Below are 26,003 nucleotides of genomic sequence, written 5' to 3' on the forward strand. Positions count from 1 at the left end.
AAAACATTGATGGCATCCGAAACATCTGGCAGTTTTGACTCTTGGAAATACATCAATTCAGGGAACCAACTTGAACAACGACAATGATAACTATATAACGCAGTTTAAAGTTTAATATTGGTCTATATTGCAAGAAAAATAGAAGAACAATGTGCTGAACAAAACGTTTTTGACAGTTGGCTTCCCGTTGATTGCCGCTTTTAACGCACTCTTCCCACACTCACCCAGTCCATTCTGTGTATAGATCCACTACTCTTCTTAGCCAAGCCAAGCTTTTGCTTGCTAGTAATTTAAAAGACTCCAAAAATAACCGCATGCCTGTGGGCAGGGAGACTTCAAGGTGATGTAAGACTGCGAGCAGAGCCTTTAGACAGAGAAGGGCCTATTCTTGGATATAGCCTATAGTGTTACTGTCAAGTTCTGTTAATTTGATTAAAGCGAGACCAGGGGAATACAGAAAAAGAGGTGAACAACTCCATGTAGCCTACTTACATTACAAAAGTATGTGTTTAATGCAAGTTGGGAACAGCTGGAGTCACACATTTTTGTGGGTGGGGACTACATATCCCATCGGCCACTGCCAAAATTCTTTGGGTTAGTAGCTCTCAGCATGGCTCAGTTATGTGCTGGTTTTTACCGCGTGATAAGAGACTCTTTGGAACTGCGGAGATGCGTAAGGAACTAGTGCGCGGCTACCCTCCAAACCGCTGGATCAAGCTACAGTCGAACAAGTCAACGCAAAGAACAGACAGGACTACGCGAGAACATTTAATCCAAATCTGGATGTATTCTGTTTAAGTGCATTTTATAAATTAAACGGGTTTCGCCGTCATCTGCTCTGTGGTTCGTTGACTGTTGGATCTCATGGGATAGCCTATCCCTTGTCCATGGTCAGATGTGCGTGCATTGTGGAGAGCTTTGTATGGAGTTGTGTTCAGCTGTGGATTGATTTACGCGTGCGCGGGGTTCAGCATTTAGGTTGTGGATATCTTTTTACGCATTATGCTTATGAACATTCATATCCCGTGTCATATCCATAGTCTACAGTTGTCCAGTAGTTGGGCTTTCAGAACGAATCACCATCAGTGACACAGGTGGATGTCACATAACGGCCCTGTGCGTGATGTAAGAAGAAACTGAAATTTGGATTGTAAAATGTCAGCTCTGGATAAGACGTAGCAAGAACATAGTTTTGCAGTGGCCTTACAGGTAAATCACTTTCCTATGTTTCTCTAAATAGGCTTAATCTCTGTCTATGTACATTTTAGCGGACTCTATTATAGAGTGGAGTTTAGTCCGCTATGCGTGTATGCAAGCAACTTGCATGCCATATAATTTTTATTTTATTTATTTATTTCACCTTTATTTAACCAGGTAAGTCAGTTGAGAACAAGTTCTCATTTACAACAGCGACCTGGCCAAGATAAAGCAAAGCAGTGCGATAAAAACAACAACACAGAGTTACATATGGGGTAAAACAAAACATAAAGTCAAAAATACAACATAATTTATATATATATATATATATATATATATATATATATATACAGTTTGTGCAAATGTAGCAAGTTAGGCAATAAATAGGCCATAGTGCAAAATAATTACAATTAGTATTAACACTTGAATGATGATGTGCAAGAGATGATGTGCAAATAGAGATACTGGGGTGCAAATGAGCAAAATAAATAACAATATGGTGATGAGGTAGTTGGATGGGCTAATTTCAGATGGGCTGTGTACAGGTGCAGTGATCGGTAAGGTGCTCTGACAATTGATGCTTAAAGTTAGTGAGGGAGATAAGAGTCTCCAGCTTCAGAGATTTTTGCAGTTTGTTCAAGTCGTTGGCAGCAGAGAACTGGAAGGAATGGTGGCCAAAGGAGGTGTTGGCTTTGGGGATGACCAGTGAGATATACCTGCTGGAGCGCAGACTACGGGTGGGTGTTGCTATGGTGACCAATGAGCTAAAATAAGGAGGGGATTTGCCTAGCAGTGATTTATAGATGGCCTGGAGCCAGTGGGTTTGGCGATTAATAATGTTTGTTATTTGATCAAAGTGGTCCAAAGAGTTTATAATCCTATCATAAACGTAAAGTTAGCCTATGCATTTTCTCCAAAACTTCTCATGTCATGGCAAGCAACTTTGTGCAGGTAGTTTCTATGGTGACGTCTAGAGAACTAGAGTTCTTATAGTTTGCTGCTCTCAACCGGTGGTGAAGTGTACAGACTTGTCCTACCATTCAATATCAGTTTTGCCTCCCTATATGGAAACGTTTAATTATTTCTGCCAAGTTAACTGGACCTTTAAGGTACATGTGGTAGTGCATTGTTATGTAATGGCAGGGTTGCTGCTTCAATTCACAATTGGCCCCCTCATAGCCTGGTCCCAGATCTGTTGGTGGTCTTGCCAACTCCATTGCTCATTGTCAAGCCAAACATAACAATGAGTGACAAGGAGTTGACATGATAGCACAAACAGACTGGCACTCAGGCTAGCAGGTCAGGGTTCCATGGCTGCAAATTAGACATTTACATGGACCCTTAGAACTAAACTGTGGAAATAAACTGTGGAACAGAACAGGACATGTGTGTGTATTACCTGTTGAAGTACAGGTGCATCTATCGTGTCTGTAGTAAAGGCTCTGCTTCCACCTTGTGGTTTGAACGGGTTAACAACCTCTTGTAGTCTCCTAGAGCCCACTCAATGTACAACAAGATGCCCAACACAGTCAAATACACCCACCAACTGGTGATGAGCTAGTACTGCAGGCAAGGGCCTTTTTATTAGCAGGAAAATAACCATCCTTGTCACCACCACTAGGGTGTACTAATGTCCCTATACCTCTGGTGAGATATTTTGTATTGTGGATACCATGTAGTGAAGAAATGCATGAACGAAAGTTAGACATTTCCAAATATGAAGATTTTACGCTTGCTCACTCTCAATTCAATTCAATTTGATTTATTGGCATGACGTAACAATATGCATATTGCCAAAGCGTACTTTGGAGATTGTGTGATTCATTTACAAAATTAACATAATTTAAATAATAATAATCAAGATTGTCAACGGGACAATCAATAACAACAATAATCAAGGGTAAAAATAACCATACATTGAACAATAACAGTGGCATAGAGGACATGTGCAGGTTGGTCTGTCAGAAACTGTCCCTCATGCAGCAATGTAGTGCACCGCCAACAGGTAGCTTAGTGGTTAAGAGCGTTGTGCCAGTAACCAAAAGGTAGCTGGTTCTAATCCCTGAGCCGACTAGGTGAAAAATCTGTCGATGTGCTCTTGAGCAAGGCACTTAATGCTAATTGCTCCTGTAAGTTGCTCTGGATAAGAGTGTCTGCTAAATGACTTAAATGTAATAGCTCTCTGCTTCTTCCACCAACAGGACGGGTAGACTATTCTCATCAGAGAGGTCTTTGAAACCTTCAATAAGGGTTTCACATTTTTTTATTTATATTTTTTTACATTTTGTCAGGAAATGCAGCTCTGTCTCAGGTTCTGCTGTGGTGCAGTGGTTGCACAGCCTTTCCTCTACAGGGAGCCAGGTTTTCCTGTCTACCCTTCTCAATGGCAAGGCTGTGCTCACTCAGCCTGTACTTTGTCAAGGTTTTTCTAAGCTTTTGATCAGTAACCATGGTCAAATAGTTTGCCATGGTGTACTGTCGATTTAGGGCCAGATAGACATTTACATTTTACATTTCAGTCATTTAGCAGACGCTCTTATCCAGAGCGACTTACAGTTAGTGAGTGCATACATTTTTCATACTGCATAGCACTGCATTTAGCTTTGTACTAGTGTTTCCCAATAGGTAATGTAGTTTTGTTTTGACTGTGTTGTAATTTGGTTTATTCTGATTGATTGGATGTTCTGGTCCTGAGGTTCAGTGTGTTAGTAGAATAGGTTTGTGTACTCAGCCCCAGGACCAGCTGGATGAGGGGACTTTTTTCTTTGCTCAGCTCTTGGCATTGCAGGGCTTGGTAATGATATGAGAGGGGATCACTGTATTTGAGATGTTTCTAAAACTGAATTGCTCTTTTTGTAGTTTTTATTATTAGTGGATATTGCCCTGCATGCATTGTTTGTAGTTTTCATCTGGACATGTAGGAGAATCTTACAGAAATCTGCATGCAGGGTTTCAATGGGATGTTTGTTCCATTGGGTGAAATCTTGTTTTGCAAGTGGACCCCACACCTCGCTGCCATTAAGTGCAATTGGTTCAATGACACATTTAATTCGTTTTAGCCAAATGTTAATAGGTATTCCCATTTAAATTCGTTTTTTAATGGCGTAGAATGCCCTTCTTGCTTTCTCTCTCAGTTCATTCACTGCCTCATTTAGGTGTCCAGTTGAGCTTATTTTTCAACTTAAGTAATTGTAGTGTGTGTAGTACTCTATAGGCTATATTTTGTACCAATTCAGAACTTTGGTGTAATTCCCTGAGATCTGGATCTTCTCTGGAAAATAATGATTTTGGTCTTTTTGGGGTTTACTGCCCGTGCCCAGGTCTGGCATTACTGCTCCAGCAGGTCCAGACTCTGCTGTAGGCCATGTGCTGTGGGTGACAGCAGGCACAGGTCATCTGCGAATAGCAGGCATTTAACTTCTGAATTGTGGAGACTAACACGAAGGGCTGATAATTTTTCTAGAATAGTGGCCAATTCGTTGATGTAAATATTGAAGAGCGCAGGCTCAGATTGCAACCCAGGCAAAGGCCCCGCCACTGGTTAAAGAATGTTGTTATTTTCTTGCCAATTTTGATGCTGCTTGTATTGAGTTAATTATGTCATATGTTTTACCCCCTACACCACTTTCAATAACTTTGTGGAACAGTCCTGAATGCCCAAAAGAATCAACTGCTTTTTGGAAGTCGATAAAGCAGGCGTAAATGTTAGTATTATTTTGGTGGACATGTTTATCTATCAGGGTGTGTAGGGTGTAAATATGATCAGTCGTGCGATGTTTTGGTATAAATCCAATTTGGCTTTTACTCAAGACATTGTGCTTATTTAGGAAGTTTAGAACTCTTACATTTATAATACTACATAAAACCTTCCCCAGGTTACTGTTCACTCAAATGCCTCTGTTGTTAGGGTCAAATTTGTCTCCCTCCTTAATAATTGGGGTTATGAGTCCTTGATTGCAGATGTCAGGGAAATAACCTACACTTAGGATCAAATTGAACAGTTTTAATATAACCAATTTACATTTTGCGCTAGTGAATTTAAGCATCTCATTTAGGATGCCATCAGGTCTGCATGCTTTTTTCAATTTGAGGGCCTTAAGTTTCTTTTAGAGCTCCTGGTCAGTAATTGGGGAGTCCAATGGATTTTGATTGTCCTTTATAGCTTTTTCTAATCCAACTTCTCATAAATGTTGCATTGTTCTGCGTTTGCATTAGTTTGAACAGTGTTGTAGAGTGTTTTAAAATGGGTTGTCCATATTTCACCATTTTGTATTGCCAATTCCTCTTGTTTAGGTTTTTACTATTTTTCCAGAAGTTGTCTGTGTTCATAGACTCCTCAATTAGTGTCTGTTGCTAGCTGTTCTACTGTGCTTTTTTGGTTCTGAGTGTACGTTTATAGAGTTTTAAACTTTCACAGTAATTAAGGCGTAATTCATCATTATTTGGGTATGTGCTAGTCTTTTTTGGTTTGTTTTTTATCCATTTCAGTTGTGCTTCTTTTGCCGTTTGCCTGAATATATTGTTGATGTGTTTTACTGATAGATTGAGGCCTTCTTTACTGTGTATGTATACAGTATGTGGTAACCACAAAGTTATCTAAGAGTGTTTGGATTTTTTGGTTACTGGTTGCTTTCTGGTATTCTTCTGTGCTGTTTTGGGCTCATCCGAATGAATTTCTGATGCTTACAGCTTTCTGGGCTGTGAATGTGTGGTTGTTTCGAGGTCTGTTTGCTCCCGCTCCCCCTCCCTGGCACTCGAGGACGCCAGGCTGCCCATCAATACGCACACCTGTCACCATCGTTACGCGGATCTGCGCTTCATTGGACTCACCTGGACTTCATCACTGTTTAATTACCTCCCCTATATCTGTCTGTTCCTCAGTTTGATCCCTGTGTCTGCATTAATGTCGTTATGTTTCCCTTTTCCAGACGCTGTCCGTGTTATGTTTCATGTTTGTATATATTAAATGTTCACTCCCTGTACTTGCTTCTCGTCTCCCAGCGTCTGTCCTCACACTGTTCTTTTGAGGAATAAGGTAATTTGGCTGTGATCAGACAGAGGTGTTAGTGGCTTGACGGTGAATGAGCTGAGAGTGAAAGGGTCAATGTCTGTAATCATATAGTCTACTGTGCTGTGGCCAAGAGGTGCGCAATAGGTGAATCTCCCCAAAGAGCCCCCCCCCCGTAGCCTACCAGTGTAGGTACAGACCCAGGCTTCGACAGAGCTGCAACAGATCCCTTCCCTTTTTGATAATGGTGCTGGCACTGTTGTTTCTATGGGGGAGATTAAGACAGTTAGAAACAGTATGGCCTGTAATAAAGCTGTCCCCTCGTGTGGTCGTTAGATCAGGTAGTGTTCCTGTGCTCGCATTTGTGTCCCCACAGATCAACACATTTCCCTGGGCCTGGAAATGGCATGTCTCTTCCTCAAGGGTGGGGAATATCTCCTCTGAGTAATATAGGGATTCTGAGGGGGGATATATATTGTGCAAAGGAACACATATTTATCTGTAAGTACAACCAATTTCTTCAGTTTCAGGGATCAATTAGATTATGTAGTTCGGATTTGTACCAAATGATCTATCCAGAGCTGTGTTTCTGTGACGGCACAATTACCTCTCTGTAGACTGTGGGCCGGTGAGTGACAATGTCTGCCTTACACCATATGTCCTGAAGAATGATGACATAAACATCTTTCCGATAAAAAAAAAAAAACTCCAGTGCTAAACTCTTCAGTCCAAAGGTTGATGAGTTAAAGCCCTGAATGTTCCACATGCTAAATGATAGCGATTTCATGTTGCAAAAATAAAGAATAACATAGTCAAAAATACAGTAACTACTAACTACTAAGATGTTAAGAGTGAGATAAACAGGATAACAGCAAACATTTGTTCTCTTTTTATTTTTTCCTTCTTCCTATTCATTGAACAAGCAAACTCTTAGTACAATAGCTATGTGTGTGTGTGTGTGTGTGTGTGTGTGTGTGTGTGTGTGTGTGTGTGTGTGTGTGTGTGTGTGTGTGTGTGTGTGTGTGTGTGTGTGTGTGTGTGTGTGTGTGTGTGCGTTTAGTGCATATGTAATGGATGAGCTGTTTAATTTCACTCATTCCTACCTACAGTGTTCTCCCTTCCTCTGATGGCCTCCGCGTAGCTGTGCTGGTCCTGCTGTTGGGCCCCGTGGAGGAGGGCCAGGTCTGGGCCAGGGGGCTGCCTCTCTGGTCTGGTAGAGGTGGTGGTCTGGTATGGGGTAGTAGGCTAGACTCAGTCCAGGCTGGCTGCGCCGATGGAGATGGTGATGCTCTGGTGGTGGGTGGGGCCTGTGGGGTGCGCTCGGTCTCTCTCTCTCTCTCATATACACACAGACACACACACGTTTGTTTTACTATCCTTGTTGGGACCAACATTTTTTTCATAACCCCTAAGGCTAACCTTAACCCTAACCTTAACTCCTATCCCTAAACCATAACCCTAATTCAAACCCTAATTGCAACCCTAAACCTAACCCCTAAAATAGCCTTTTTCCTTGTGGGGACCGGCAAAATGTCCCCACTTGTCTGAATTTTCCCTGTTTTCCTTTCCTGGTCCCCACAAGGATAGTAAAACCAAAAACACACACACACACATGCTTGAGGTCAGATGGCTACGGCCTAATTCCAACTCTGAAATTACTTGACAGGTATAAGCAGTATGGTACAAGCTCCTCCTTGTTCCCAGATAGGTTGAAGATGGAACAGAAGCGGCTAGAGGCCTATTTAGAATTGGGCATAGAGCACTGCAGGGAAGCTTTTATGTTCCCTTTAACCTCTGGGTGGCGGCAACGCTCCATGCATGAATTGCCCAGTGGTTCAAGAATCGGCCAACAGTCCCAGCCACAATGGTCTTCTGACCTTATTACCCATTCACAGATTCCAGCACTGCCAGATACAGACACAGATATAGTTCTATTCAGATACTAACTCTTAAAAACAGCAAGTGAAACGCTCCATAAAATATGGAGTTGTCTGCATCGTTGGCAACACCTCCTGACAACAGAACGACTGAACGACTCCCTACCCCTTCCCTATGTGATTATAGCCTATCTCCGAGAGGGTGCTGTTTATATAATGCATTTTTTTCTGCGGTGTCACAAACAACTCACCATGTACTGACAGCTAGCTCATTAAAGCATTACCAATCCCTGACAGACTGGAGAAAAACAGCCAGTGTAGCAAATCACCCAGGTGAGCCTGTTACACTTTTGTGTCTTTTCCCAGAATGCTTTGCTACCAAACATGTTCCCACAGTGCCTCTTTCTCTGGGGGGAATCGGTGGTTTGTTGGTTGGTACGAAGCAAAGCTTTTTTTTTTACACTGATGATGCGTCGTTTGAGTTTGGTCTGTTTTTTTTGCAGTTATTTTGCTATATGTTTGTAATGGTTTTTCTGTTGATATCCCAGTGTCCGTTTGTGAGTCCTCTACTAGCAGATGAAGTTGTGTGTTTTTGAATCACTCTACTGCTCTGTAAAGGCAGCTGTGCTGTGATATTGTGATATACCCTCAGGCTACTATGATCTGTTCAACCAGGTCCTGTTTATGGGAACCACTCAGCACTTCTATTAACACTCCTCTCCTCCTCTCCTCTTCTATACATTTTCCTTTTCCTGCCCTATCTCTCTAGCCCTTCCATCTTCTCCCCACTCCTACTATATATATTTTTCTCTCCCCACCTCTCATCTCGCCTGTCCTCCCCAGGGGGTCTCTGGTCTTCTCTCTAGCCAAGTGGAACTGTCCCTGGCCAGCACCCAGCAGCTGTTCTCCATTGAGACACACAAGGAGTTAACCCCCTACTCCCTCCATCCCTCCTTCCATCCATCCCCCAGAATGAAAGAGAAAGGAGAGAGGGGAGAACTCAGTAAATATGTTTCTGATTGAGAAGTGCAAGTAATTAACCCTCTCTTCCTCCCAAAACAAAAACACACTTCAGCTTTGCATGTGTGACGGAGGGAGAGAAATGTGTGTGGAGTGTCTCCATGTTTCTCTATGAAGACTGGCAATGGAGGCTGAAAGTATTGGATTTAGGGTTTTATGTTGTATTTCTTGAGTAGGTGTGATTGGTTTTGCCTGTGGTTCATCAAGATTGAAAGCCTCTCAAGTTGTTCAGCATACCGAATCCATAGTGTGTAAGAGTAATCCTTAGGGATAGTTGGGTTAGCTTTACCCCTCTTGATATTTGCATGAGCTAATGATTGATGCTCAGCACCCCAGTTTATTTTATACACAATTAAAAAAGCTCTCAGAAGAAGAACACAGAACCCAGTCCCCCTCCGCCCTCCCTTCTCTCCCCTTACCCACAACACACACCCCTCGTCAGGAAGCAACACCTCCTAATTGGGATGGATGGACCTCATTATGTAACGTAAAGACAGAGAGAACAGAGAGAGGGAAACCAGAATAACACAAAGTGCTAGAAAAACAAACAATAAAAGGAACATGCTCCGTTTTCTTTCCACTTCTGAGACACCCAATGCCGACCCGGCTGTAAGTGGGAGACTAGTGTGTAGTTTGGCTGCAGAGAGGCCTCTGCCTCTCTCGCTCTCGCTCTCTCAAATGTTCTGGTGGTTCTGAGGATGAACAGAACACTTTCCCCCTTCTCTTCAATTTGTTTAAAGAGAGAGGGGCCCTTGGGATAGACTGGTGGCCCTTATGAATATTTTCCTAGCTGGCCCCTCCTTTAGCACTTCACTAATCATCTCTCTTTTCATGTGCCTGCCTATTGATGTCCTCTTTGAGCGTCAGCGTTCTAATGTTATTAATAAGGACAATAATGCATGTTATTGATCAAGTGCTTTCCACAGGCCTCAAAGCGGGCTATATAGAATAAGGAAACAGCATCTTCTTTCATGTGCTGCCCAGTCATTGACTAATCTTTTCTTCTTCCTTAAGTCTCTTCACCTAAGCTTTTACAATACTCTGTTTTTTCCTTCTGCTTTGTACTGAGAGTATCTGTGGTTTGCTGGGCTCCCCTGGGCCCTCATGCTCTGTCTGTCCCTACAAAGGGTTAACATCGCTGGCGATTGGCGACCTCGTTCTTCATTGCTACATGTTACACTCTGTATTAGCACCACACCACACTGAGAACAGTACAAATTATGCCCTGGCTTTGAAAAGAGTGCACCCTTCTCTCCTTCTCTCCTCTGCCCCACCACCACCTCTCCACCTCCTTCGCCTGTTCGTTGGATTCCTGTCGAAGCGTGTGAGAGGAATTTAGGTGGTTTACTTACTTATGCTCGGTACAATCCTCTGCCTCAGCTCACTTTTTTATACGGAAGCCAAACTATGCAAAGTCCTACACACAAGGTCATCGTTTAGATGGATCTGTTAGGCTGTACATCATTAACCTTGTTTGTGTGTGTATCTGCGTCTGTGTGTGTGTGTGCGTGTGCGCATGTTTATCTGCATGTGTGTGCATGTGTGTATGTACAGTGTTGCCTTTTTCATTGAGCTGGCTGCTGCAATAGGTTTCTTTGGACAAGTTAAAGTGTGTGATAGACGCACGCCTGTGTGTGTAGCAAAGTCCAACATTCCTTTACACTCTCCTGCAGATTAAAATAATCAGCATTTTGCACATTGCTTCTTAGCACTGTTAAACCACTGTAGGCCTGTGTTTTATGTCAGTGAAATGCCAGCAGATCCATCTGCTACATGTGATCTCTCTGTGTGTGTGTGTGTATGTGTGTGTGTGTGTGTGTGTGTGTGTGTGTGTGTGTGTGTGTGTGTGTGTGTGTGTGTGTGTGTGTGTGTGTGTGTCGTTATAGTAGGTTAGGTAAGTAAGTGGTAATAGGGCTGTGGCGGTCATGACATTTTGTCAGCCGGTGATTGTCAAGCAATTATACAACGGGTGGTTCTAATCCTGAATGCTGATAGGTTAAAACCACATTCCAGCCGGTGTCTATTCCACAAGTTACCACCGGCTAAATCTATGACGTTAAAATGGCTATTTACTCTGTTCCATCTGACTGCACAATCCACTGTTTCATCAGCCAAGCCAGGCAATTTATAAACTTGATCTCCACTATAAAAAGTATCTAGACTATCTCACATTTCTTTTAGACTAACATTTAGTTTTCAGCAGCGGAGATTTGTATAAACCTTGCTGTCTTTCTCTCCGACATTTGCAACATTGTTTCAATATTCAAATTCAATCTCCAGCTGTCCCATAGTAATGAACGTGTCTGTCGGGAGTCGGGACGAGACAGACAGGCAGGCAGTGTATCTCAGCCAGTCGAAATCACGAAACAAAGTGCAGCTAGTTTGTAATATTTCCAGCTTCAGCTTAAAGTGATTGTCTTAGCTGTGTTGTTGGCTAGCTCCTCTGAACAACAGATTCCTGACGATAGAGCACATTTTCTATGCCATGTGAAATCGCGCCTCATTAGCTCATTGTTATGGATGTCTCCAAATAAATGTCACTAGAAAACAGCTTAAACAAATGCAAATGCAGCTACTGTTGTTATTCTGGCTGCACTGTTTGACATACCTGTAAGTTAGCCATAGTTGGCCAGCTAGCAAGCAAGGGACAAGAACGTTGACAGCCAGTATGGCAATGGAACATTTAGAACAAACAACTGGGTCCTTAGATACAGAACAAAAAGACTGAACGACTGAGTCGCGTCTCTGGCAACCGAACCGATAGAACGAACGACCAGCTTGGGTAGCAATCCTAGATTTGTGTCTGGACTATATCTTGTGGATGGATGAAATAGTATGAATAAATTCAGCAAAATAACGTTTTTAATGAAAATATGTCAATCATTATTTGAAAATGTTGGTAACCCGTTGTATAAAAGTGATAACGCCCTCGAAGCCGGTGTTTGGAGGATATATTGGCACGGCTTGCCTAACAACACCGTGCCAATATATCCTCCAAACACCGGCTTCTCTGGCATTATCAATTAAATAACTGCCGGTCTCACGGTAATTGACTGTTAATTAACATAAACACATTCAGCATCTAGCATCTCCTGGCTTCCAATCAGGCCACTGATGCGGACCTTTGGAGCATCTGCATTTGACAATAAATTCATTATTTATTTTAGACAGGTCTAAAGAAACATGATATGAAGAAAAGGTTGTCTATTTCAGAAGAACAGAATAGCATACTCTGAGTTGTCCTTATGTTCGGCCCTGATCTGGCTATACCATATGGCTGTGGGCTACACTAGTTCATTTAGCACACAAGATATGCTTAGAATTCCATGGCATTATTTTATATTATTTTATAGTATATATACAATTGAACATAGCTGAATAAAATAGAAAGGATATTTTCTCCAAACGATTTGAGGGAGTGCGCATATGCAGCTATTCTGTGTTGAGCGGTTAACAAAGAATCAGGTACTCCCATATGCTTAATTTAGAGTTATTTATGTAACTTTAGTTGTGATACAAACGTTGGGCTATATGTTTGGATTTTTTATACATTCTAAGCCTGCATGATGTGACTAATGATGATTTGAAAAATGTTGCATGAAATGCATGAGCTCTGCTTAGTTTTTTGCGCAGGCTGTACACACTTCAATAATCTCTCATTCACAATTTGAGAAGCACGTCATAATGCCTCAAATTTCCCGGCGGCATCCCCTTTGTGTGGCCGTAATGCCCCCTAAAAAAAATCCATGCCTTTTGTGGCCGTTGTGCCCTTGGGCTGAATATAATAATTATAACTCCCTTCTCCCGGCTGCGCACTCCGAAACACCACTCACTCACATGGCTGTTGTAAAGAGAAGCAATGTGCTTAATATTAGGAAAGTTGAGAAATAAATATAGTAGGCCTAGCCTATAGAAAGCTGATGGGATCGTCCTCTTTTTAATAGAGGCCATCACTCTGTTTTCTCACACAATTGCATAGCCTATAGAAATGCTTCGCAAGATTTTCGATTACATTTGCATTTATGTCAGAGTGATTAGAGGGACAATAGAGTGCTGAGTACCAGGTAGTTAGTACGTTTGGTATGCTACAAATGACCATCAGCAGCACCAGAGATCCTAATTACGGTGACTAAACGGTCACGTGGATTTTGACTGCCTTCATGACTCGTGACCGCCGGTGTGGCAGTAATACGGTCACCGTAACAGCCCTAGTGGTGACACAGCATCTCAGCTTGGTTACTTGGTCATGAAAGAAGGATTTGGTTCTCTTATCCCCTAACACACACACACCTTGCTTTAGTAATACATAGATTTAGATTTAGACCAGAGAGTGTAAGCCTGTGGCATAAGTAGCTAATGTGTCACTGCGTTCCTGATCCAGCTTGGGCTTGTTTCCGGCATTGTTGGAGTTGGAGTGTGATAAGTCACAGCTTTAAGTGCTCTAAGTGAGATTGCCCTCCTCATTCTTATGCTCACAGCGGTTCTGTTAACTCTTTCATGTCCACCTAGAAAGCCCAGCATCTGTTTAGACTGTGAGAAAAACAGAGAGCATACTTTTGAAAGATTCTTAGTTTTGCTTGCCTACTGGAGCGCTCAATGTGGCTTCTGGGGGACAAGGAGACCCGCAGCTCCGCTAAAACCATTGACAACTACAAGCTGTTTTCAAGGGATTGTTAAGTAAATGTTATAACTTAGCTTTAATATTGCAGATAGATTTTGGCTTCTATCAATATAATTGTCTGCATAATTTCCAATCCCTTATATATTTTTTGTTTGTAAGTATACACTACCAGTCAAAGGTTGGACACACGTATTCATTCAAGGGTTTTTCTTTATTTTTACTATTGTTTACATTGTATAATAATAGAGAAGACATCAAAACTATGAAATAACACATATGGAATCATGTAGTAACCAAAAAAGTGTTAAACAAATCAAAATATATTTTATATTTGAGATTCTTCAAATAGCCACCCTTTGCCTTGATGACAGCTTTGCACATTCTTGGCATTCTCTCAACCAGCTTCACCTGGAATGCTTTTCCAACAGTCTTGAAGGAGTTTCCACATATGCTGAGCACTTGTTGGCTGCTTTTCCTTCACTCTGCGGTCCGACTCCCAAACCATCTCAATTGGGTTGAGGTCAGGAGATTGTGGAGGCCAGGTCATCTGATGCAGCTCTCCATCACTCTCATTCTTGGTAAAATAGCCCTTACACAGCCTGGAGGTGTGTTCGGTCATTGTCCTGTTGAAAAACAAATGATAGTCACACTAAGCCCAAACCAGATGGGATGGCATATCGCTGTAGAATGCTCTGGTAGCCATGCTGGTTAAGCGTGCCATGAAATCTATATAAATCACAGACAGTGTCACCAGCAAAGCACCCCCACACCATAACACCTCCTCCTCCATGCTTTACGGTGGGAAATACACATGCGGAGATCATCCGTTCACCCACACCGCGTCTCTCAAATTTAGACTCCAGACCAAAAGGACAAATTTCCACTGGTCTAATGCCCAATGCTCGTGTTTCTTGGGCCAAGCAGATCTCTTCTTCTTATTGGTGTCCTTTAGTAGTGGTTTCTTTGCAGCAATTTGACCATGAAGGCCTGATTCACACAGTCCCCTCTGAACAGTTGATGTTGAGATGTGTCAGTGACTTGAACTCTGTGAAGCATTTATTTGGCCTGCAATTTCTGAGGCTGGTAACTCTAATGAACTTATTCTCTGTAGCAGAGGTAACTCTGGGTCTTCCATTCCTGTGGCGGTCCTCATGAGAGCCAGTTTCATCATAGCGCTTGATGGTTTTTGCGACTGCACTTGAAGAAACTTTCAAAGTTCTTGAAATGTTCATGATTTACTGACCTTCATGTCTTAAAGTAATGATGGACTGTCATTTCTCTTTGCTTATGTGAGCTGTTCTTGCCATAATATGGACTTGGTCTTTTACCAAATAGGGCTATCTTCTGTATACCCCCCCCCCCCTACCTTGTCACAACAGAACTGATTGCCTCAAACGAGAATGCCAAGAGTTTGCAAAGCTGTCATCAAGGCAAAGGGTGGCTATTTGAAGAATCTCAAATATAAAATATATTGTGATTTGTTTAACAGTTTTTTGGTTACTACATGACTCCATATGTGTTATTTCATAGTTTTGATATATTCACTATTATTCTACAATGTAGAAAATAGTACAAATAAAGAAAAACCCTTGAATGAGTAGGTGTGTCCAAACTTTTGACTGGTACTGTATATATTATTTTAAATATATATTTTAAATATATTTTCCTTAGTTATTATTTTCCCCTAACCCTACCACCCCTCCCCTAATCAAAGTAAACTAATTAAATATATTTTCCTTCTTTATTATTTTCACCTAACCCTACCACCCCTCCCCTAATTGGAGTAAACGAATGGACAAAAATAGTTAGGTTTCCACTTCCAGCTATAACTATTTGGTTTCAATATCATCACCTCTTGAAGAGCATAGTCAGAACTACACATTTCCGATTATTCCACATTTAGCTCTATCATCAGAGTTATACAGCAAGTACTGTAACTGCATACATTTCATGATCATGGATTTTCAGATATGTGAGGGTAGCCTATCCATTTGGCATGTAGCTAGCTAGCTAAGCAAAGAACATGTGTCATTTATCTTGCTTCATCAGAGATGAAGCTTTTGGAAAGAGCTTGACATTGTCAAGTCTTCATCCTGGCAAAGTTGTCAGTCTGACTACTGTCATCACCACTATAGATGGCAATCAGATCAAACAATATTTGGATAAAGCCAACTAGTTTATCCCCTGAAAGGTAGCTTGTTAGCTATCCATATTGACGTATTCTGTTATTAGCTAGCTAATCAATTTGACGTGGTCCATCAATCAATGTAGCCTATCAATCATGATTAAACACTTAAAAACAATATTGGAAAGGGGATGATGTTAGCTAACTTCGCTAGGTAGGCCTACGTTGGTTGCAGTGGCGGTCGGTGACGTATAAGATTAGGGAGGCCAATTTGTTATTTAATGAGCATGGCCTTATTTATATTACAGCATATTGGATGACTGTCATTCATGTTCCATTCACCCAGCTCAATATAACATCGATAGGTTTAGGCTACTACAGTGACACATTCAATACCACCTTGCACACTCTTGCCTGCATCTAGCTGATCAAGGGTGTAATCATTAGTCCAAACAGTTGCAAACGAAAGTTTATATTGGAAAAATTCAGTTATGTTTTCCCCCGTTCCGTTTTCTTCCATTTAAGAAATGTTTTTTCAACAGAATCGGCGGAATGAATACACCCCTTATCACCTGCAAACACAGTTCACTTTCATAAGCCACATACAAACAGCATGATCACTTTGGTCGTTGTATAATTTCTTCTCACATCTACGCGCTCTCCCCCCTTCACCTTTTCCCTTTGCTTGTGGACATCAGTGCACAACACAACAGCTGTCTGTGACCAGGCTAAAAAACCTTTCCAAGCCAAACCCTCTAACCGCTACACACAGCCTACATCATTGTCACCATAGCTAATGACATAGTCAACATAGCTACTAGAACTAATGCATTAGTAAACCCGCTACAATCATGCAGTAAAGTGTACAGTTTAGCAGTTACACTGGCAGGCCACGGTGGCAATGAATTAATACAACCAAAAGATTACCTTGACTTAGTAGAGCTCCAGTGTTGGATAGCCATAGCCAACTAGCTAACATAGCATCCCTCTCTGTTTGAGCCGGGTCTTTGAGTAGCCTTAACTAGCTAGTAAGTGAAAATGAAAGTTAAAACAAATATTGCTAGATGTCGCTCTCTCTTGCTTCTCCTTAATTTTTGAAGAACTTAATTTGTTCAAAACTGTTCAACTATTGTCTTTCTCTGTCTTTGAGTGAACTACTCACCACATTGAATGCACTGCACTGCACTGCAGTGCTAGCTACTGTAGCTCTGATCCTTTGATTGGGTGGACAACATGTCAGTTCCTGCTGCAAGTGCTATGATAGGAGCACTTGCAGGACCCTCACGTATCTGAAATGACATTATCAATTGATGTTTACTGATCATGAAAAGCGTGCAGTTACTTGCTGTATAGTTCTGATGATAGAGCTACAGTGCCGTGAAAAAGTATTTGCCACCTTTCTGATTTTCTCTATTTTTGCATATTTTTTATACTGAATTCATCAGATCTTCAACAAAACCTAATATTACATAAAAGGAACCTGAGTAAAAAATAAAAAATAAAGATAATTTTATAGTATATATAATTTATTTAATTAACAAAGTTATGCAACACCAAATTCCCCTGTGTAAAAAAGTAATTGCCCCCTCATACTCAATAACTGGTTGTGCACCCTTTAGCTGCAATGAGTGCAACCAAATGCTTCCTATAGTTGTTGATCACTCTCACATCGCTGTGGAGGAATTTTGGCCCATTCTTGCACGTAGAACTGCTTTAACTCGTTGACATTTGTGAGCTTTCAAGCATGAACTGCTCGTTTCAAGTCCTGCCACAACATTTCAATTGGGATTAGGTCTGGACTTTGACTAGGCCATTCAAAAACTTCAAAATTGTTGCGTTTTAACCATTTTCATGTAGACTTGATTGTGTTTTTTGAATCATTGTCTTGCTGCATGACCCAGCTGTGCTTCTCTGATACAGAGCAGAATTAATGGTTCCTTCTATTAAGGCAAGTCATCCAGGTCCTGAGGCAGCAAAGCATCACACTACCACCACCATGTTTGACCGTTGGAATGAGGTTCTTGCTGTGGAATGCAGTGTTGGGTTTTCGCCAGACATAATGGGATCCATCTCGTCCAAAAAGTTGACTCAAGTTTGCCAAAAAGCACCTCCCGAGTGGCGCAGTGGCCTAAGGCACTGCATTGCAGTGCAAGCTGTGCCACTAGAGATCCTGGTTCGACTCCAGGCTCTGTTGCAGCCGGCCGCGACCGGGAGACCCATGGGGCAGTGCACAATTGGCCCAGCGTCGTCCAGGTAGGGGAGGGTTTGGCCGGCAGGGATGTTCTTGTCCCATCGCGCACTAGCGACTCCTGTGGCGGGCCTGGCGCAGTGCACGCTGACACAGTCGCCAGGTGTACAGTGTTTCCTCCGACACATTGGTGCGGCTGGCTTCCGGGTTAAGCGGACATTGTGTCAAGAAGCAGTGCGGCTCGGCTGGGTTGTGTTTCGGAGGACGCACGGCTCTCGACCTTCGCCTCTCCCAAGTCCGTACAGGGGTTGCAGCGATGGGACAAGACTAACTACCAATTGGATACCACAAAATTGGGGAGAAAAGGGGGTAACATTACATTTTTTATATATAAACAAGTTTGCCAAAAAGCACCTGGAAGCACCTGGATGATCATCAAGACTCTTCGAAGAATGTTCTATGGACAGATGAGTCAAAACTATAACTTTCTTGACGACAGGGTTCCCATTATGCCTGGGCGAAAACCAAACACTGCATTCCACAGTAAGAACCTCATACCAACGGGTCAAGCATGGTGGTGATAGTGTTATGGTTTGGGGGATGCTTTGCTGCCTCAGGACCTGGACGACTTGCGTTAATAGAAGGAACCATGAATTCTGCTCTGTATCAGAGAATTCTACAGGAGAATGTCAGGCCATCCATCTGTGAGCTGAAGCTGAAGCACAGCTGGGTCAAGACGATCAAAAACACATAATAATAATAATAATAATAATAATATGCCATTTAGCAGACGCTTTTATCCAAAGCGACTTACAGTCATGTGCGCATAAATTTTTACGTGTGGGTGGTCCCGGGGATCGAACCCACTACCCTGGCGTTACAAGCACAATGCTACCGATTGAGCTACAGAGGACCACAAGTCTACATGAAGATGGCTAAAAAGCAACACATTTGAAGTTTTGAAATGGCCTAGTCAAAGTCCAGACCTAATCCCAACTGAGATGTTGCGGCAGGACTTGAAATGAGCAGTTCATGCTTGAAAACCAACAAATGTTGCTGAGTTAAAGCAGTTCTGCATGGAAGAGTGGGCCAAAATTCCTCCAAAACGACGTGAGAGACTGATCAACAGCTACAGGAAGTGTTTGGTTGGAGTCATTGCTGCTAAAGGTGGCCAGTTATTGCGTGTAAGGGGGCAATTACTTTTTCATTTGTTGTTGCATAACTTTGTTTATGAAATAAGTATGTAATTGTTGTGTTATTTGTTCAATTACGTTCCCTTTATCTAATATTAAGTTTTGATTGAAGATCTGATAACATTCAGTATCAAAAATATGCAAAAGAGAGAAAATTAGAAAGGGGGCAAAACCTTTTTCACAGCACTGTAAATGTGCGCAATTGTTTTGCCTGGAATAATCTGAAATGTGTAGTTCTAACTATGCTTTCGAGAGGTGATGATATTACAACCAAATAGTTAACATTTATTTAACAATCCCTTTAAAAAACGGCACGCAGTTGTAAATGGTTCTAGCGGAGCTGGGGTTTTCCTTGCCCCCCAGCAGGCAAATCGAACACTCTGCACCTTATTGTGACGTTTTATTAATAATGACCAATAGCCAGTTGCAGGGACCCCTGTGAAGTAGATGTAATAACTTCAGCTCATCAGTTTTGTCTTTCCTCTCTTATAATATCAGAGCAGTGTTCATTAAATCACATGACTCAAATGTCCACCCACAGTGTAGCTACTCTAAAGCTATAGTATATATCCTTGCCACATGCCTCAGTTCACTACATAAACCCTATCGCTTCGACATTCTATACAAACCCACAGGCCTGCGTGTTGCTGCTATCAACCCCTGCCTCGTTGATATGCCCAGTCATGGAGACTTGGGTTACTATGGTAGTGTGTTGGCACAGGATGTGGGTTGGTCTGAATGAGAGACATGCTGATTGTTCAGCTCTGCTCTGGCTGTTCTGTTCTCTTCTGCTCTGTTGCGATGCATATTACCCAGCCTGCCCCTCTGCACTAATGATGCCTGTGGAATGGCTGCTGCAGGCCAATAAGAAAGAGATGAGAGGAATAGAGAGGGGGAAGAAGAGAGAGAGGTCTGCAGATCGACATTAGCATGTTGGTAGGACAGATGGATGTATCACTGCATTCTACCCTGTCTGCAGAACTAGTGTGACATGGCTTACTAGATAGCAAGTACGTGAGTACAGTTGGGTGACTCAGACAAGACTTCTGATGTCAGTATCAAATAGTACAGTTCAAGCCTTGTGCCATATGAAAACCCTGAATAATTCTGTCATTGTTGAGGGAGAGGAAGAGCCTCTCACCTGATCCGTCAGTGTGCAGTTTTCCATGTAATCTGCGGGTAGGCCAAAGGCATGCTTAGATAAACAGACAGTGTAGTTACCTGCCTGTACACATCTGTCTCTCTGTCTGTCAAAGAGTTTGGATCCCAGCCTTATCTCTCCAACCTCAGTCGGAATTCCCCTGGAACTCGAGGACACTGATTTAACACAACCTAATAGCATTAAAGGGCAACTGTGGTAAAAATAAAAAACAGGAACGATGACATCTTGGTTTACGGTGTGTGTGTGTGTTGTGATTTATTGTGTTAATTTCTAATAAAACCTGGGGTGTAACTTATTATGGAAATCCTAACCTCAATATCAGAACGAAGTATTTAGTGGGATAATCAATCAATTAAGTGCTTACTGTGTGTAGTACTTGATTTTACGATGCTTAGATATTGTGTGTGTGTGTATGTGCTCTCGCGCATGTTTGTGTGTGTGATTAGCAGGGAAAGGATCTGTGTGTTGGATGATGGAGAGTGCTATAATGGAATGTTCCCACTCCCGTAAGTGGAGATAAATTGCTGTTTATGTTTCCGCGTTGTCTGACAGAAATAATGTTCCTGTGTTTACGTTTTGGGCCAGAGGCTCCCCTGCACAGTGTACATGTTAGAAATGAGGATTCATGCTGCTCCCATCTCCTCAACAAGGTTTATTAAGGCCAACCTTAGAGCAAAACATAGCTAAGGTGGTGGTGGTGCTATATACAGTAATACAGCCGATTCTAGATAAGTGTGAATAGGATAAGTGCAAACTCTTTATGTGCATTGCAGTTCACCGATCTCTGCGGTATTTGATATATACATGCTCTAGTTTGTGCATGTATTTATGACAGGCCCAACCCATTTAATAGAACAGGAGTTGACTGTTTATGTCATAAATATAAAGGGAATAAGGCTCAGATACAGAACTCTATATTGTGAACTATAACATGCTGTCAGTCATTTACTATTGGGACTCAGGCAAAGTTAAGTTAAAGAGAGCAGAGCTTTCATTAGATTCCATGACAGATCAGTCCTGTTGCTAATCAGAAGTCTCATTTCCTCATCAGCCATGTGATGTACCTGTAGCTGCTTAGTGGGAAACTACAGGGAGTCTCTTTAATCTGTAGCTCTGTACTGGGGTGTACCTCCGCTCCCCGCTGCCCTGTGGGACCTCCGTGTCCGCCCCTCGCTGCCCCCCCAAATCCTCCAAAACCCCCTCCTCGCCTCCTCTAGGAGTCTGTACTGAGCTGGAGAGGAAATGGACCACAGTAGTACAGTATTGCTGGCTGCATCTCTGAGAGGGTACATAGTACACACGCATGCACACACACACACTCTAGAGTTCCTCACTGATCCACCTGTACCCAAATACCCGAGACCTGATCCGGGATCCGAGCCGGTCCGGATCCTGAATTCAAAATAATGTCACGGGTCTGGGTTGGATCTGATATGATTGTCACGGGTCCCGTGTATGTGTAATTTTAACGGACTTGTCCGAACACGACTGCTGCAGAAGAGAGAGACTTGTATAATTTATACTGCTGCTCTTTGCTTTTCACGAGAGTGGCACGCATAGCTTGTTGTTGTTGTTGGCCAATCATAAGTCATCAAAGCAGCAATAGGCTACAGTCATAGAGCCTCATTGTGGGGCAAAAGTTAGGAGATATCTATTCAATGGAAGATGGAATTAAAGGTTAAAGGAGAAGTATAGGCTACAACAACCAATAGCCAACAGGCAGGCTGTTACTTTATATTCTGAATGGAGTTGTTATTGTTTGTAACTGTGTAGGACAAGAAAGCGCATGCAGCCTCAATTAGCCCAGCTAGCTAGCTTAACTAGCTTCTCCCAGTTTGATGCAGTCAAGACAGGTACTACGTAATTATATTGGATGATAAATAACTTAGCTATGGCAGCTATTGGTCTGTTATAGCACGAGTCGGCTTAGTTGGTTGCTCTCGTCTCTCCCTCCTTCCTCCCTGTTCCGTGTCACTCGCTCACACTCATAGTAGCCTACTCACACAGCACGGCCCCTGCTAGAGCGTCACCTCTCTCTACCTCCTCTCCCTCGCGCTTGATCAACTCCGGTTAATAAAGTAGCTTAAAAATGTACTTTTCTGCTGCTTCTCTCACTCGGATCGGGTCTGGATCTGACCAGGTCTACATACGGAATGGGTCTAGTTGTCCTCTGGACCGTTCGGAACGGGTCTTTATATTAAAAAAATGTATTTATGCATATCGGGTCTGGATAGAAAAGCCTCAGGTCCATTTCGGAACGGGTCCAACGTTTTGGACCTGTGAAGGCCTCTAACATACACACACACACGCACACACTAAAGAGTGAAATCATGTTTTCATGGTTGTTTGTTATTTAGAACTGTACCCATTTATAAGCTTACTGTGGTCTGTATGACCCCCAGCTTTATTGTGGTGGATAACATGGTTTTATTAGGGTTATCATGGATTATAGGCAACATGGTATTACTTTGATGTTAATCAACTCCTTCCACTTTCAAACCACAATGGATCATTTGCAATTTAAAATCATTGGTAAAAAGAGAAAAAGCAGAGGAATTCAGAAAGCTGAACATAAACCACATGAGTTTTATAATGTAATTATAGTGCCTTCTATCACACCCGCAGCCAATTAAAATCTCACGCAACCTATACAAATGCATAGTATTTATATTACCTATAATACATTCATAATACAGTACATGCAGGTGGGTCATAGAGAATGTTATCTTGACGGTAGGTCAGTGTACCTTAAACACCTTTCAAACCAATCCGTTTTTCCGTAGGGCTGGGAATTGCCAGGGACTTCGCGATACAATATTAACACGATACTTTAGTGCCGATACGATATGTATTGCGATTCTCACGATTCTATATCTATTGCGATTAGAAACTGTGATTTTATTGCGATTCGCTGTTCCAAACATATTGCTCATCATACAGTATGTCTGCTGCAGAGGGACAAGAGAAAACCATGAGAAAACATGTTTTGATCAGTCATGAAAATAATAGTGCTGAAAACAAATTGGCTCCCTATTTAAAAAGACGATGGAGAACAAACTATGAAGGAAAAATACTGGTGTTTTGGTGCAGGAACAGCCAACTAGCACAGAAATAATATTGCGATTTTGTCAAAACGATAAGATACAATATATCATCAAAAATAATATCCTGATATGTAACTGTATCGATTTTCTCCCCCATCAGAACTTTAGCATTCCACCAACTTTTTTTCTGCCTTTTCTTTATATCTGAAATGTGTTGCTGGTATCAAAGCCTAAACTTTTATTTCCACGAACCGACCTAGTCAGGATTGTGGTCATGAAGTTCTGCCTATTGCTTAGTATGAAATGTAGCCATAATGCTGATGCGGCATTGGCACGCACTACGCTCTTAAGCTCTTGATGGTTGCTAGGCAGCGTCTGTTACTACTATCCTCCTGGCAATTCTAACCTTTGCAAGGCATGTCACGTCACCCATTTCATCACATAGCCCAACACATTCACTGTTTTCTTAACCACAACTGGATGGATCCATAAAGTATTACTGTGGAAATAAATATCACTGAATGACTAAAACCTTGGAATAAAGTAGGCTAATGCAATTGAAGGAATCAAATTGTTATAATACATTTGAAGCAATAGCCTACCAGCGTGTGGTCAAATATTTCTGCACCGTTTCGCACTGCTTTGAGACAAGCGTGGGGACTCGTCTTCATAAATCAATCAATGTCAAATTGTTATTTTCACTGAATCTCCATTTGGATATTGGTTAGGCTACAATTAGGTTGTGGAAATGTTAGCTAAGTTAAGGTGAGTGCTGCTCATGATCATATAGTCGAGTTGGCTCATTTATTAGCACTGATCAGAACATTGTGCCAGCATGTTATGTAGTTTAACAAGTGGATTATTTTGCTCTTCACTCGCAGTTGCTTAGTAGCCTGGGCCTACTCCCGACCAAAAGCCTGTGACTTGTCTTAATCAATCAATGTGATTTTGTTTCACTGAATCTTCGTCTGTATATTTGGTTAATTGGTTTCAGGCTGGGCAAATATGTGGAGGTGGTATAGGTAATCTATTAATTTGCTCATAGATCACTGATCAGGAACATTTAGCATGCTATTATTTCGCCTAAATCAGGTGTAGGCCTATTATTTTGCTTGGTCGCATATAGGCAACTCCAAAAGCTCACAGAGGTTGTGAAATATAGACGTCCAACTACATCAGCCCCCACCTGCTCCTACTCCTACTTGCCGGCATGTGCACGGGAGATACAGTATGAAAGGCTTATCCCGGCAAGAATGTGGTAAAAATGGGACTGTATGAAATGAGCTCGTAAAAACATTGCCTGATTTGTTTTACAGGCCACATACCGTAAAATCTGTCTGCAAAGGGTATTAGTAGGCCGACACTGTGATCAGTACACCTAACTAGTGATCAGACCATCAGAGGGGTAACAGAAGACAGGGTAAACAGGGGGAAGAAGACATGTGGAGACTGCCATCTCTGCCCCCCCTGTGGTCCTCTCTCTCCAGCCAGAGAAGCTTCTCTCTCTGATCACAGCCCTGTTTTCCTTGGACACACTCTAAAGGCTTTCTCTCACATATCACTATCTACCCCGTCTATTTCTGTGACTCAGCAGATGTTGAAGAAAGCAACCCTTTATACTGATACTATCCTGTCATCAGAAATGCATGTCTTCTCAGAAGCTGCCTTTAAACTTGTGTGACTTCCTCTTCTGAGTTTCCACACAATGGTATAAACTAGGTTGTCATGCAGATGAGGTTTGACATTTGGCTGACTACAAAATAAAGAAGGCAGCATTTTAAGGTACCTTGGGAATGGGACATATTAACTTCCTGTCTTAAAATGTTTTAATTGAGACACATCCATTGAGTGTTTTGAGGTGGAGTGGTTTTGAATGGAAGTGATGCACGTCATGTCATATGAGGACAATCATTTACTCGGTTGAGGAAATTGTGTCCATGTCTGTTTTTAGTGGGAAACCTTTAGTTAGATCAGGCGGAGGGTGTTTTCATTTTGTGCTATTGCAGCCAAATAGCGCTAAAATAGAATCATATTATATCCACTTTGGCATCATTACTGAGCAGGCCAATGTCTGTGTGTGTGTGTGACACTTTGACCCATGACTCAGTTGTTAAATAGTGCCACATCCAGGTAGGGAGTTTAGAATCAGCTTCAGTGTTTGACGTCAGGAGAGGGGCAAAGAGAGAAGGGGGAATGGAGGAGAGAATGGGAAAGAGGCCTGGGAGTCTGACACACCTTTCCTATGGAGTGAGCAGAGGGTGTAAAGAGATCCATAACTCTCTCTTTCTCAAACACACGCACGCACAAGCACACGTGTCCCGCTGAAATCTCCTATCCCATCCCTGTACAAACATACAAAGGACTTATACCTACTTGGCCCATTGAACAGATGGAATTCAAATCTCGATCTCAAGATGGGGGAGTGAACGTGTGAAGTCTTGTCTCTTACGACTGAAATAGGAATCGTATGTTGGCCTGCAGAATCAGTGTTTATTATTTATGAGTGGATCCATTCAGATCAGTGGTCATGAAGGAAAGGAAGGAAAAAGGACATTTCAGAGTGTTTTC

At 42.1% G+C, this 26,003-nt stretch overlaps 1 long non-coding RNA gene across 1 annotated transcript in view; it reads left to right on the top strand.

The window, feature by feature from the left end:
- The first annotated feature begins 329 nt into the window (after nt 1–329).
- The window catches only part of LOC311126275, a 66,674-nt gene continuing 41,000 nt past the window's right edge, over nt 330–26,003 (top strand). Inside the window, exon 1 of the long non-coding RNA XR_014612975.1 lies at nt 330–1,209. This is a non-coding gene — a long non-coding RNA (uncharacterized lncRNA). The remainder of the gene's footprint in view (nt 1,210–26,003) is intronic.

The sequence above is a fragment of the Coregonus lavaretus genome, assembly GCF_964263955.1.
Source record: "Coregonus lavaretus genome assembly, contig: HAP1_SCAFFOLD_556, whole genome shotgun sequence".
In the NCBI taxonomy this organism is placed as follows: Eukaryota; Metazoa; Chordata; class Actinopteri; order Salmoniformes; family Salmonidae; genus Coregonus; species Coregonus lavaretus.